Below are 14,718 nucleotides of genomic sequence, written 5' to 3' on the forward strand. Positions count from 1 at the left end.
CAACACTTCACTTTCTTAAAAAATATAGGCTCTATTTTGATATTCACACTTAAGGAAACACTTTGGCTCTGATAAAACCAAGTGGATAATTAAAAATTATAATATTAATTGTACCCTTAACACAGATAAGTAAACTTGGCAAGAAAGTTTTAATGAGTTAAAGTGAAAAGGCAATGTCTAAATTAACTGAGTAAATTGGCAAAGGGAAATTTATTGTATATACTGACCCCTTTAACTTGTTTTAATGTCTGAATTTGAACTACATAGATTAGTTTTCATTACATGATACATTAAATTATAAGGATAAAAGGATTCCTCTCAGAATCTGCTTTCTGGGACAGGTAACAGTGCTTATAAATTAATTGTCCTGTAATATGTTATAACAGTAACTTGAAATCCACGGATTCAGTAAAGATTCCTGAGGGAAATGCCAGCTATTGGAACACCTTTAGAAAGTCAACATAAAAGACGAAAACACGATCGCGCTGAACTTTGTTAAAAATGCAAACGGTTCCACAGCATATTGTAGCTGTGGGAATTCCCAGTACTATGGAAGGCACTGGCTCCTGCAAATCACGTCTGCCGCGTGCCGCAGCCCAAAGGTGTGGGGAGGGCGACGTTCAGGTACACAAGTACGTCTCAGATACACATACAGGTAAGAGCCGTGCTGGAGAAGCCGAAATGGTTGATCTGCTATCATCTGAAAAGACGCCACATGCTTACGAAAAGTGCATGGCATATTCCAGAACAACTTTTGGATAAAATAATTTACTGCCAAATCTTGACTGAAATAACTGTGACGTAAAAGCTGACATAGATGTATACCCCATAGGGAGCTGTCTGACTGTATCAGTTTTTAATGTATCTTTCCATTAAATCAAAGATCCAAATGCTAAATCTAGCACTGAGGGACATCAAGGGAATTTGTGACATTCCTCAGAGGACTCAGTGTCCATAAACTAATGAACGGATAAAACCAATCTCAATATTTAGTTTCTCATTTGTGACAAATATAATATTGATGATATTTAACTGTTTCATAACACCATACTTGTGAAAACTTAACAAAATAGAAACTGCTCACCCAGAAATACACTGCAACAGATATTGGGATTATGTATATAATTAAGAAACAGGCACTGCAGAGGACCATAATATATCATGATTTAGAAGTTCAGATCTTTCAGCTCCTACTAAATACTGTCAAGCACCAAGAAGTTCTGAGCCAGAACCAACTGAAAACAATGGAAAGATTTCCATTGGCTTTAATAAGCAATGAATCAAATCCATAAAAGTGAACCAAACTAGTGAATGTGCTGTTGCTCAGAATGGCTTCTAAATAAATATATAAATGACATGTCTCACTCTGAATCTTCTAATTCTGGAAGGCACATAGGAAAAACAAGAGAAGGTGAAGACTGTACATATTGGTAAGCTGTTAGTAACTCAGTCACATGCAGTAACAGTGCAGAGCGGACGGTCCGTAATAAGTAAACTTCAGGATGTTCAGTTCAAATACAGACATGGAAATTCAGTTCAGCTAAGTCTACCAGCAAACGCTCACCTAAGCCTCTCGGAGGGCATTTAACTGCAATTCCCACTTTTTCATTGTACCTTCAGGGAGGTAATCCCCTGCCAGACCAGTGGGGCTGGCAGCCCTCTCACCCGGGGACATGCCATCCTTCCCTCTTTGGTACCCTGTGGAGGAAGCCCAGCTCCTGCCCACCAGCGAGCCCTCGTGGAGACCCCCTTCCTATTCGGAAGGAGAGAAATGCTTTTTACAGGTCCCTCATACATAGCTGGCCTGAGAAAAACAGGGACATTTCAGATTTGTAATTCAAAGGTGCATTATTCACATGCATTTTGGAGTGTCTAGGGTGCTGCCACCGGAAGACACGGGGAATCACGTGGGAGAAGAGAAAGAAGTGTTACCTCAACCACATCCAGACTTGGGAAAGGGAACAGCCTTCTGCTGTTCATTCAATACACCGTGAAGTATCAAAAATCTCTTTTACACACTTTTTTCCACCTCCCTTTTGAAAAGGACCAGAATTACAACCAAGAAGCTAATAACCTGCTATGAACAGTGGTATTTGTTGAGGCATGCAGTTTCCAAGTGGGAATTTGGGCTTGTTTTTATTCTTCACTTAACACTTCCCCTGCCCAGCGCAGACGTTTGCACTAGTGTTGTTCCGACTATGACAACACACAGAAAGCACATGGCCTAATAACTCCGACTTTAACAGACCCATGGCTTCTAACAATGCGATTGCAGAGGAATTTGCCCTAAACAAAGCCTAAATACAGAAGCACCCATCACGGTTAGCAGCAATTAATGTCTCCTCAGACTGCTACGTGCCTTAACCGCAGCTGGAGGGGATCTCGTCTAGCAGGGGGAGAGAGGGACACCTGCGTGTGATGGTCACCAGGCTTTCTGGCAGGATCCTCAGCAAGGGTATAACAAGCAACAGCATCACAGCAATGCAGTGTGAGCATTTGGTCCCTATGAAATGGGACTGGAATCACTGCCTCCCAAAAAAGCTCACACAACACAGCCCAAGCAGCGGGGGAGAAGCATTGAAAAACCCACAAGAGTTGAATCTATTAGAAATATTCTCACTCGTCCTGTTATGACCCACATAGGAAAACTTTGGAAGAAGCACATCTCACACCCAAGAAAGGGGGGTGGTGTACCTGGTTTGAAGTGGTGCTTCCCCGAGCCTTCCTGACGTGTCAGTCAGGCACGTCCACAAGCTGCCACCAGCTGCTTCTGCAGCCAGCCCCTGCAGCAACCCACCAGCCAGGCCATAAAGGGTCTCCCTCCCTTTCCTCTGTGCCTGTGCACCATCCCGAGCCTTCCTCCTTCTCCAAAGGAGGACGGCCACCATGGCAGTATGGTACCTGCTTGTCCCAGTTATCACCACCAGTGCAGGTTGCACTGACAATGTGTTGGTTAATAGGTCAATACCAAAGAATTAATAAATACAGTGGAAATACATACAGAGCAGGGGCGTGTGTATTTTGTAATATAAATGGATACTTTTCAAAATGTAGAAGTACTAAAACACATTTTCTCTTTGTGCTTTATGACACCTACAATATCTTGGCTCAACAAATTAAAATTGACATTTAAAAATTACTAAGAAAGTTATTTCTCCTGTCAGTGCAGGCCTAGAGCATCCATCATTGCTGGTGAGCGCTGAGTGCACACACTGAGGAGAGGAGAGACCCTTAAAGGTTTGAACATAAGCCTTGTCTACAGATAAGCCAGGGAAACTTGGAGAGCCATATCCTGTTAAAGTCACAATCACCATTTTTAAAGCCACAAATCAAGTGTATTTGGTATTTGCATCTGAGCAAAGTTATGATAATAAGCCATAAGGAGAAAAGAAAAAGCATAAGAGGAAAAAGATGCCTCTTCCAAACTTAGTGTATCATCACAAATCTGTTAACTCTATGTAAGAGGCAACCTAAGGGTATCAAGTTTGAAAAGCACGGAATCAATAAAAAGTCATTAAAAATCAATGTATGAACTGGTTTGCATGCCCTCAGCCATCACTCCTAGGCACTAATGCTCTAATAATTCTCAATTGATATGCACAGAATATGCCAATTTAAATTTATTGGAGTACTTCAAATTTTTAAGTGCTTAACTTTGGAAAAGATTGGCTTTATGGGGCCAAAGCAGTGAAGAATGATCAGAAATGTTTAGAATGCCTTACATTTTCAGTAATTTGAAAGAGATTAAAGGAGTAGACTTATGAAATTAAGAATGATTTAAAAATCATTGGATCACTTCAAATTGCTAGAAATGCTTGAATTGCAAATAATATTGGTAGTTAGTACACATGCAATGAAAGGGGTCTATTCTTACATCAATGCCCAAATGAAATCTCCGATAGCATTAGACAGTTATACACGTATACCAGAGAGAAAGGGAACCACTTGCCTGTGCACAGAATATGCAGTGATTTCTAGTGCAAGACAAACCTTTACTACTGAGATTCCCCCAAGTCTTTCCAGATTAAACTAATTTCAAAATGTAATATGATTTGAAATTGACTCTCTGGTTAGAAATTCTGGTTGATACTAATTTTTATTTCTGGTAGACAATAAAACATTTTGCAAAAGACTCCTGTGCAAACATCTGGAAACGCATAGAAATCCACAGCGGAGGGCAAGCCGTGGTCCCTGTGCACAGAGCGGATGGGAGCCATGAGGAAGGCTGCAAACTCGGACACCGCAGGAGAATCCTGACCCCTCGGAAACACTGACCTGTCATTGAAGCTCCTACTGATTCAGGATTTTCGCCTATGGTTTTAGAAATCTTCTATGACTTTTGTAGATGCTAAAATACTTGCTGTATTCCAAAGCCTAGCCCTGGAAGGTTTTTGAGCACAGTGCCTCCTGTGTTTCTTAAAAGCAAATGCGCGGCTGCATTTACTTTTTCTTCATATTCACTCCTGGAAAATATACCTAGAGGGGAAAATTTAAGAAGTGGTATTAACAGCTCAGTACAGCCAAGATAAAAGCTGGAGAAAACAAGGCATTAAAAAGGGTTAAGGTAAAATAATAAACTGTTATTAAGCCTATTAACAGTTTTAAAACATCATTGTTTATGGCATGATAGAGCATGGCTTTTTATGGGTGTTTCCTTTGTACATTTTACTTATTCTGCTACTATTTAACAATGCCATGAATCTCTGCTTTAAACCCCCTTGGTAATGTACTGATTTAATCTGAATCTGCTAACCCTACTTTTAAAATAATGTTGCAACAAAACAGAAGTTAACATTTCATAACTTCAAATCACAATCATAAAGGCTAAAATTTTATGAGGGCCCTCAAAAATAATACCCGCTTTATTAAGTATAAAATATACAGAATTAATCTCATGTCTTCATTCAGTATTTGCTTGGAAGATGGAAGGCACTTTAAAAACCATCTCCATTTTCTTACCTCTGCCTAAATGGCCAGTAGCTGCCATGCCCCTGCTTTTGTCTCTCCCTGGGGAAGGCTGTGCCGTGCAGTGGTGCAGGCAGGGGACCGTCCCTTGCAGTGCCCGGTGACACAGCCCCCAAAGTCCACTCTTGAATTCAGGACCGTGCACTGCACTCAAGCGACCAAGACATAATAAAGCAGTCTTTTATTAATGTTACAAAAATTCTGGCAGGAGTAAACAATCAACATTTTATGGATTTTGGTTTCTAATTTAACTTCTTTCACAACACTATTGCTTACTGCTACTTCTCTGCAATTCTTTCTCTACATATTATCTTGCACTTGCTAGATCTTAGCTGAGGAAAGAAGGGGGAAAAAAACCCCAACTTTTATCCAGTGAGACACTTTATCAAGAAAATTCTACAAGAAATTGGTTGTTACCTGCAGATAACAACTGGTTTGTTAGTTAATGGCTAGAGGCAAAGCCAAGGCCAGTTAATGCTCCAGCTGTCCAGTCATTAACTGCAGTAAAGACTGATTTTGAGGAGGTTATTGCCGTGATAAAATATCCTCAAAAGATTATAACAGCAATAGTGTACAGAAAAAAAAAAGTATTAGTGGCTATAGTATGACTGAATGGCTGCATTTGAAAAATTGGTCATTCCCTGGCGGTTCATAACCGATTTTCCACCAGTCAAAAAGCAAGTTGTGCTCTGTTAGGTTTATTGTACAAGGCAATAAAAATATTGGCCAGGTTAAATTGTCGGCGTGTTATGACATTAACCATTCTTTTACTGTGCTTAATTTAAGTGTTACTATGATTCATTATGGAAAGAAACTGTCCTTTGCAAGTAAACAGGCATTTCAGCACTGAGAACAGATAGCAATAATAAATCTGAATGCAAAATTAAATTTCACTTGACGGCTTCCCCCCCTCTTCATAATGATCACCTTTTTTCTTTTTTTCTTTCTAGAAATACTTCAGAATTCTTGGCTATTTAGTTTGCAAGATTGTCTTCCAAAGTTTGCATTATTGATGTGATGCCTGGCAGCAGTACTCTAGTTAAGAGTGTGACAGCATTTCCATTAAAAAACCTTTTTGATGGTTAACTTGGCCATCAAAGGTCGCCTTGTGTTTCATTTGGCATGCGGATTCGCAGACCTTAGTGCAGATCTGAACCATGTGAGCTGTTCCTCTCTCTCAATCTGTTGGTTAAGATCAGAAATGCACACGCAAAAATGTACACATGCAATTTCTGTACATATGGTCCTGTAAATCTGGACCTGTTTGTATTAAATTACAGAAAAATCGAAAGTGTCTTGCAGATTTCCATGTTAATTTGCATGCTTTTATCATAAAGGCTATGTGCTATCATAGTAATCTTAATACACATTGACAGACTACACCATAACCACTCCAAAAAGCCATTAGGGTTTATTTTATAAATGTATAATAAGAATTTAGGCAGATTCAGCATTGCATAACTCAATTTTTTTGTTATTATTCTTCACTGACACCTGTAACAGAAGTGGAGCCATTGAACTTTACATGGCTAAAGCATCAGACTAAAGTTTTCAACAGAATCTGGAGCAGTTAGGCTGAAATTTTCACTGAAATTTCATGGTTTCCTAATTCCAAGACAGTGCTCTGAAGACTCATATCTAAATGATCCAGTGAACAAATTTTAGTGTGATCTACTGACATCACTGGCATCCAGGCTCCACTGAAAACAATATTTAAGCACTCCAGGGTTTTACCATAGTTTCAATTTCACTCTTGCTCCAAGAACACCTGACTGTTATTCCAGTGAGCCCTGTCCATTATGACGAGGGATTTTACAGGCATAAATGATGGTACAATTCATCCCACTGTATCAAGGCTTCGCGGGAGTCTCCAAGCAGTCACTTACCACATGGCCCCCGTACACAGCAATATTAAATCCTGGGGTCTTCCACAGGTAAGGCTGCCTTCAGTTGCCTAGTCGTTCTTAAGGGACTGCTGAAGTTAAAGGCTTCTTTTTTTTTTTTTTTTTTAAACCTAGCATCCTCAGGAGTGAGCGAATTGTTAGCTTTTTTGCTACACTGAACAGTTACATCAAATGATTATGTCCAGAATTTTAAAGGTAGTGTCAGAACAGCCTCCAACAGCAGAGCCGCACGCAGGCTCCCTAAGAACCTGCTGCACGAATGCTGTACAGACAATGCCAATGCTGTCAGCAACACCAATAGAAAACAGCAGTGAGCACACCAAAATGACCAAGAAGGTATATACAGGTACAAACTGACCATGATTTCTGAAAGCCAAGACTTGGAAGCAGTGAAACTCACTTCACAATACTGAAATATTCGTCAGATGTGATGATTCAATGATATAACATTATACTGTGATAACCAAAAGCTTCTGCATGTGCATTCACACCCACACATATACATATCTAATACATGCATATATAGACACATATATTCATATGTGGAGGTGTATATATGTATTTTTAATATATATATAAAAAATAAATGCATTATTTTTGATGTATGTATAAGACACATGCACATATACTTATATACGTATATGTATGTGCATTCATGAGTAGACAGAGATCCCGAAGTACTCAACAGATGCTAATACCCAGGAGCCCTTCAAGCAGGTGCTAGTAATGCCACTTTAATCATGGGACCACTTTTGCACAGAGGGGTTGACTTGTCCAGTGCCATACAGTAAATCAAGGGAAAAGCCAGGAACAGCTCATCTGAGCTGCAGTTCAGTCTCCTGGCCTGGTCACAGACTAAACCCGTATCACGTCGCCCCGTGCTGCCAACCACATCCTCTCCTTAAAGCACAGCCAGTAACGACTCAGCTCCGGAATAAGCCATGCTACCGTGCATAATAAGACACACAGCCTATGAATGAAATGTACATCTTATAATTAGGTCCACATAAATGCTGAAACTTCAAAATACAGTTTAGAAGGCTTTCCAGTACATCTGATGGCACAGGCATCACAGCCCCGCTTCTGGACTTACCAGCTGCTGCTCCAAGGCTTGGGCCAACTGTTGCTGCCAAAGGATACTCAGATGATGTGTGTGAAACTGGAACATGCAGAAAAGTGTTATTTGTCATCTTTGATGTTGGAACTTCAAGGGAAGCTCGGGCTCCTCTCCCAGCCATCGGCATGCTCAGACATCATCCCTACCTTGATGTTTGGCCTGCTGTTGCCTAAAATCAAACCAAGCCATAGCATCGGTTGGCTGTAAAAGGGTTATAAACGTGGCACACTAAATCACTACCCAAAATGAGGAGTGCACAAGTATCTTTATGTGTCTGTTCTCTATTGGATTCCAACCCTTTCCAGATGAAGTTACAAATGGATTATTTGATTTTTTTACTCTTAAATATGACCTTTTAAGATAAAGTGATTCCAGAGGGCTTCCAGATGATTTGCCATTATTTCAGTGCTGACGGCATACAGGCACTGCAAGTGTGAAGGGCAGAAGCCTTCAGGGCAAGGACCATCATGTTCAATATTGCAAGGAACATAGATTTTTCTCAAGGACACTGAGATCAGCTTTTATGTTACCAAAATGTGCAAGAGGAATTCTTATATAGAAGATCAAGATTGGTTTGGGTTTAATATTGAATTTTCAACAACATTTTAAGTAATTTTGGAATGGAAGACTGGGGGGGGGGGGAGCAGGCACCGTCCCAAACTCCTTGTAGTCCATCCTGATGTGTTTTCTTACTATGTCCAGAATAGATGAACTTTTGGCCCTTATAATGCCACTTGAGATTCTCCAGATTCATTTGCGAAACTATAAAAGACTCAGGCATTTCTCCTGCAGCCACATCTCTCTCTACTTTGGACATGCTGCAGGACACTAGCCCTGGTGGCACCAGTTAGTGATTTCTTGGAACAGTTGCTTTGCTTCTGGGCTAGGAATCCCTGTGTCCCCGAGAATGAGACACAAAGCACTCACCATTTCCAAATGAGGACCTGCACTGGCACCAGCACCAGCGCTGTTCCCCATATCTTCTCAATTCAAGCAATTTCTCTACACTGCCCACCAACAAAGACTGGCTCTTTTTCAAAATACCTTGTGAAATCTATATTAGACATAAAGTCTTGCAGTTCTTTTCTACTGTCAGGAGAAAAGAAGAGTGAGGCTCACAGTCAAAATCACCTTCAGCCAATCCCCCACTGTCAGACAAGCGCATCATCGTGGATTTTGGATTGATGAACTACTGTATTTTAGTTTTTCTGCCAAAGCAACATGGGTCTCATCAGCAGGAAAGAGAATAGAGTGAAACAGAGAAGAGAGGCAGCACAACACGCTACCCCTATGCAAGGGCTGCCAACAGAAAAAAGGGCACTCTCTCGAAGGGCAGAGACACAGATGTATTCGAAGGACAGGCAAAGGCGCGAGAGAGAAGAGAACGGAGGTGGTACTCAGAAAGACATGATAACAGGTAATGCTTCTGGAGGTTTTTGTGGAGAGAAAATGCTGGCAAAGACTGAGCAAAAAATGGCAAGTTTTATCACGCGCACACTGAGGCGGCAGAACCGGCTTCACCAATTTTCTAGCAAGTGGCCCATGGCACAGAGATAGTTGAAGTGACATGATAGGTGAACATGTCTGCAGAGAGCTAGCTTCGGGGGGAAATTTCACGCAGCTCTTCCCACGTCTATGCATCTTTTTCATTTTTGACAAGTACCCGTATTTTTGAGTTATAACATTCGTGAAGATGACCTCATCAGATAACAGCCTCCATCCTGTGGGTCCCTGACTCTCCCTGGCTTCCGTTCCATCCTGCTGAAACAATTGACAGCGGCATTTCCCACCTCGGGTTGGATCCTCTGCCCCCTTTGGAAACGCCCTCCCCTTGTCCTGCGCTCTCCCTCGCCCAGCCTCTGCCGAGAGCCTGCTGCCACTGAGAGCACCGCGATTGCCTCCGCCAGCTACGCTTGCACTGTCCCCGGGGTTTGTGCTTCTAAACCTGTGCATTTGCGTTGGTTCACATCTATCAGTAAAGCAAAAGCACTATAGGTGAAGTTCATCCCTATATTTTCTAGAACTACTTAATCATACACAACATTATATCTTTATAATTCAGATTTATTTGTGTGATAGCCATTACATATCAGCATTCAATGCTCCTTAAAACAAGGTTTGGAGGAATTTAGTTTTAGTACATGCCGTTCTCTTACACACAGACACACACCCATGTGCACACACACATGCAAATACATACTTTCAGGGTGCTAGAGGTTTAAGACCGGAAACTTATTTAAACTTAAAACTTATTTGATTTAAGACTTAAAGAGTTTAACCCAGATTTATTTTGGGTGATGAGTATTCCTTACATCTAAGGGATGAATATTTTCTCCTATTTTAACAACATCTCTTCCCTTTGATTTTCTCACAGATGTTGTATTTAACTAGTAGAGTACAAATACCAAAACAATGGAATATCCAGGATTAACTCAGCAAATGCCATTAGATTTTGTGCAGGCATAGTATAGAAATGGCATAAAAAACTTTGGATTCTTAAGGATCATTTCCAGTGATTCATTTTCAAAACTAAGGGATTTTTAATACTTGAAAAATTCAATATATTTCATAGAGTCATTACATTTTGTACAGTTCTGAAATAATGCCAATTTTGCAACTTAATTTGTTAAAATGATAATAAATGAGAAGGCTGTCACTTGACAGAGAAAAACTAGCTCTTTTTTCTGTTATCTGTTTTGCTGTAAGGTTAATTCTTTATATTTTATATTTAAATTAATTCGGATTTCTTTCATAATAGGGGGCTTACTATATTATGGAATTAGTAAAGAAATGGGCAAAAAAGGCAGGAAGAGAATGAGGGGGAGGGGAAAGGGTAGGAAGAGATCAATTAAATAATTTTTTTGTCAAAAATCAGATATGCACATATTTTAGTTTGGAGAGCATATGCTGCTCTTGATGTGGATCCAAAACCGAGGCAGTGCATTGAACAAAATAAAACCAGCTCTGTAATTATTAGCAGAGACATATTCGTGAGGGCCATTTCCTGTAGAAAATGCCACTTTTATTTTCTTGCCTGTATCCTACTCGAATCCCCTTAGCAGAGAATAGAAGGAAGAGACAAAGTTACAGTGTGCATTTAAGTAATAAGCCATGACCGACATTGGATTTTTTGCCAATTACCATGCGTCTTGCAAAGTCCTGGAGGACCAGTGACCTGCCACACTGGCTGGAGGTCTTCTCCCGCTGTATTGGCCACACTCACAAGTTTCAAGGAAAGCATGAAAGAAAGCCAAATTTGCCAGTGGACACACTCTATAATCACTTTTTGACCTGGGTCAAAGCAAAGAAACGTGAATGAAGCATGAAGGTATCAGGGACAGCAAAAGCCATGAGTGAAGTGCAAAGACATCATCTCCCACACTAGACAACAAAATAATTCAGGCTCTATTAGCAGGTTGCACATAGACATTATAACCTGAGGGAATGAACAAAGTACAAGATGAGAGGGAGGAATAAAGCTTGCAGTATTTCTCTATAAAGCCACAGAAAAGGCATGGGGGATGATGACAGAAGAAAGCTGGTGGTTCAATCTTCATTTGAGAACTGTTGGCCTTCTCGCTTTTGGGGATATTTTTTGCACCAGATCTAAAGAAAGTGAAGGAGACACGACTAGCTTAGCAGAGAATCAAAAGAAAATTAGTTACTTGGGTAACTATTTGTAGGGTAGGGAAGGGGGAAAAAGGCAATGAGAAAGTCATTATTCACTAGAATAAGAATAAAGGCATTTGGCAAACCAGGGACAGACACCAGTTCTTAGAGATTAAAAGGCCAAATTATGTTTTGGGGATTGCAAATCTGTGCTTGTATCAGCATCTGGAAGACCATTTTCAAGCTCTTAAGACTCATCATACAACTGGCTTTTTAATTTTGCAAAGCTTTATGAACAGAAATGCATAAGGTTGCCCATAGCCAGCTAGTAGAAGTAGCATTTTAAGGAATATTGTCAAAGTGAATATCAATGTTGCAAAAAGCATATATACTCCCTAGCTATTGTTTTATACTGTTTGTTACCATTTGCTTCTCTTGCCGTCTTATTTCTCTTTAAGGTGGGAAAGAGGATCAAGACTTCTCATAAAAAGACAGATGATCCTTCTTGTTTGTTCCTTCGTAGGGGCACATAAATTTGTGAGTCTGCAAAGAGTTACCAGGAACAGTAAGAAATTAGAGTATCGGACACCTACAGTAACTTATTTGACGCTATCCCTCCCCATCCCCATGCCACCATTGTGCTGTCTGTGATGCCTGCACTTAATAGATGCCACAGGAGATGCTTGCATGTCATTGATGTGGTCCTCATCCCCTCAGTGGTTTGCAAAATTCAGATAATTTGCTCAGGAGAAGAATTAGGCACAGTTCTTCCATACAACTTCCAGGTTCATGGTTCAAAACCCCTCCCCAGTAGGGTAAGTGGAGAGATGTACTCACCTTTTCAGGTACATTTGCTTCATGCATCTTGGCTCTAGTGAGAAAAAAAGATCCAAACACCCAGAAGAGCCACAAGCATTTCTGCCTGCATGATGGTTTGATCCACAGGGCTCTACAGAGCCCAGAAGGATCCCTGCTAAGTCTGAGATTATATTTATGTCAGTACAGGAGAGCTCTTTCACTGATGAAAACTCTCTAAAGGAATCAAAATGAGAAAACATCACTTTTGCTGCATTCAAATTGCCCCAGAAATTTGGAAAACAGCTCTTAAAAAGGTAAAGATTTAAAAATTGCCGTCAGACCCATTTTCACACTTTCTAAACTGCAGCTTAATATTATTTACATTATGGAAACTCCCCCCCCAGCCCCAGTAGGCTCAGGGGGACACTGCATTAGTCATAGTGCAAATACATACAAAGACGTGACCCCTGCCCCAGAGAACTTTTTATCAGCCCCTAATTAACCTCCTCCTGATCCTTGAAGCCACAATAATCAACGGGTCTCTATTCTGACTTTAAATTCATTCAGCTGGAGGAGGAGGAGGATCCATGGAAAAATTATTTTAAAAATATGACTTCTAAATTACCTTCTATATGGGACAGCATTCTAACAAACAATACTAGGTCTGCCAAATCATTCCTGCTTTAAATAACCAACTTTCCTTGTACAGCATCTGCTGTCTGAAAGGGCTTTCATTTGTTTTTATTATTATGAATAGTCAAGAATTCAGTATCACATGAATGGGAAGCTTCTAGAAAACTTAAATGTGCTTCATTGCACCTTGATGAATGGCTGACTTGTATTGTTATAAAATATACTAATATACTAGAAAAATCTAACTTTATTGTGATTAACCTCCATGCACAGGGTTGAACAGGAATATTCTCCACCCTGAAGAAAACGTCTATTGACATACTGGCTAAAAAAGCTGGGGTTTTCAAAAGGCCCATTGACTCTCAGTGTAAATTCAACTCTTAATGAACCTTAGGCACGTCTGAACATCAAAATTCCAAACTCATCTCTGTACAAATAGTGTATCTAAATCCAAATTGAATTGGTAGAACCCCCCTATGGCAGTTTAACCCATAACGCCTTCCTCTACTCTCTGTTATAATCTAAGGATTGCTTTTGTTTGAGGAAAGGAGGCAAGAAAACACTCCTTATGAGCACTCTCAGCGGTTCTGCAGGAGGACAGAGCCGGCTGCGCGCGTTGCTGGATGAGTACTTTGGAAGCTTAGCACAGGAGAAATAGGATGACATTAAGGGCAGTGACTGGGTAAGTATAAGAGCAGGTATGAAAAGAGAGAGGTGGTGTAATTAAGGGATGAAGTGAAGTAGTGGTGCCCAATGGATTTTAGATAATAGATGTCATTAAGGGTGATTCAGAAGATTGAATTGTACAACACAAATCAGTGTGGAAGCTGTGGAACAAACCAAGTAGAGAGAAGCATCACTTCTCTACTTACGGTAGAGAAGTGTTGGTGTGCTTTGTGCACTGCCATCTCTAAAAGGGACTGAGCTAACAAGAGAGATGATTAGTTTTCTAGGGGCAGAGGTTAAGGATGTTAGCGAGAGGGTTGATATGTTATAGTCAAGAGAACTGGGAATGAATCCTGTATTTGTGCATGTGGAAATTAAACAACAGAAAGGCAGTGAGAGATGTTTCAAAAGAGGTTGGGACTTGAAAGGAGATAAAACTACATGTTTGGTACTGTGCTAGTTCTTCATAAAAATTCCTAAGTAAATCTTGGCAAACTTGCCCACGCAAATGGCTTTTTGGCTGGCACCATTTGGAAATGTTAGATTAAGACAGTTAAATCCAACCGGCTACGGCTTTGACTTACAGCAGAATATTGCAGAGAAAGCTGGGGGACACAGGGACAGACAACACATTACGTGATTTCGAGGCCAATCTCATTTTATAGAGCACCTTTGTACTCCAGGCTAAATAAAATGGGTCACAAGCAGTGTGTCAGGCATGAGCAGGGAAGTTGGTGGCAGCCCACGACAGCTATCATGTGCTCAGCAATGTGTGTTATATCATGGACATCAACATAATTTATAAGAGCAAGGTAATTGTTGGCTAGAAAACTGCAATAATTGCCTTCCTTTTCTGAGAAGGTTTTATTGTCTCCAGCATCTGTCGTCTGAGACTGGGGCCAAAGCTTCCACTTGCCTCTCTTACTTCTTGAATCTGCAATGCCTTAGCACAGCCACCAAAGTTATTTGGCCTCTAAAGGTAGCGGAGCAGGTACAGATGCTGAAAACCTCCCACTCCATTACATA

Source organism: Aptenodytes patagonicus, chromosome 11 (assembly GCF_965638725.1).
Source record: "Aptenodytes patagonicus chromosome 11, bAptPat1.pri.cur, whole genome shotgun sequence".
NCBI lineage: Eukaryota > Metazoa > Chordata > Aves > Sphenisciformes > Spheniscidae > Aptenodytes > Aptenodytes patagonicus.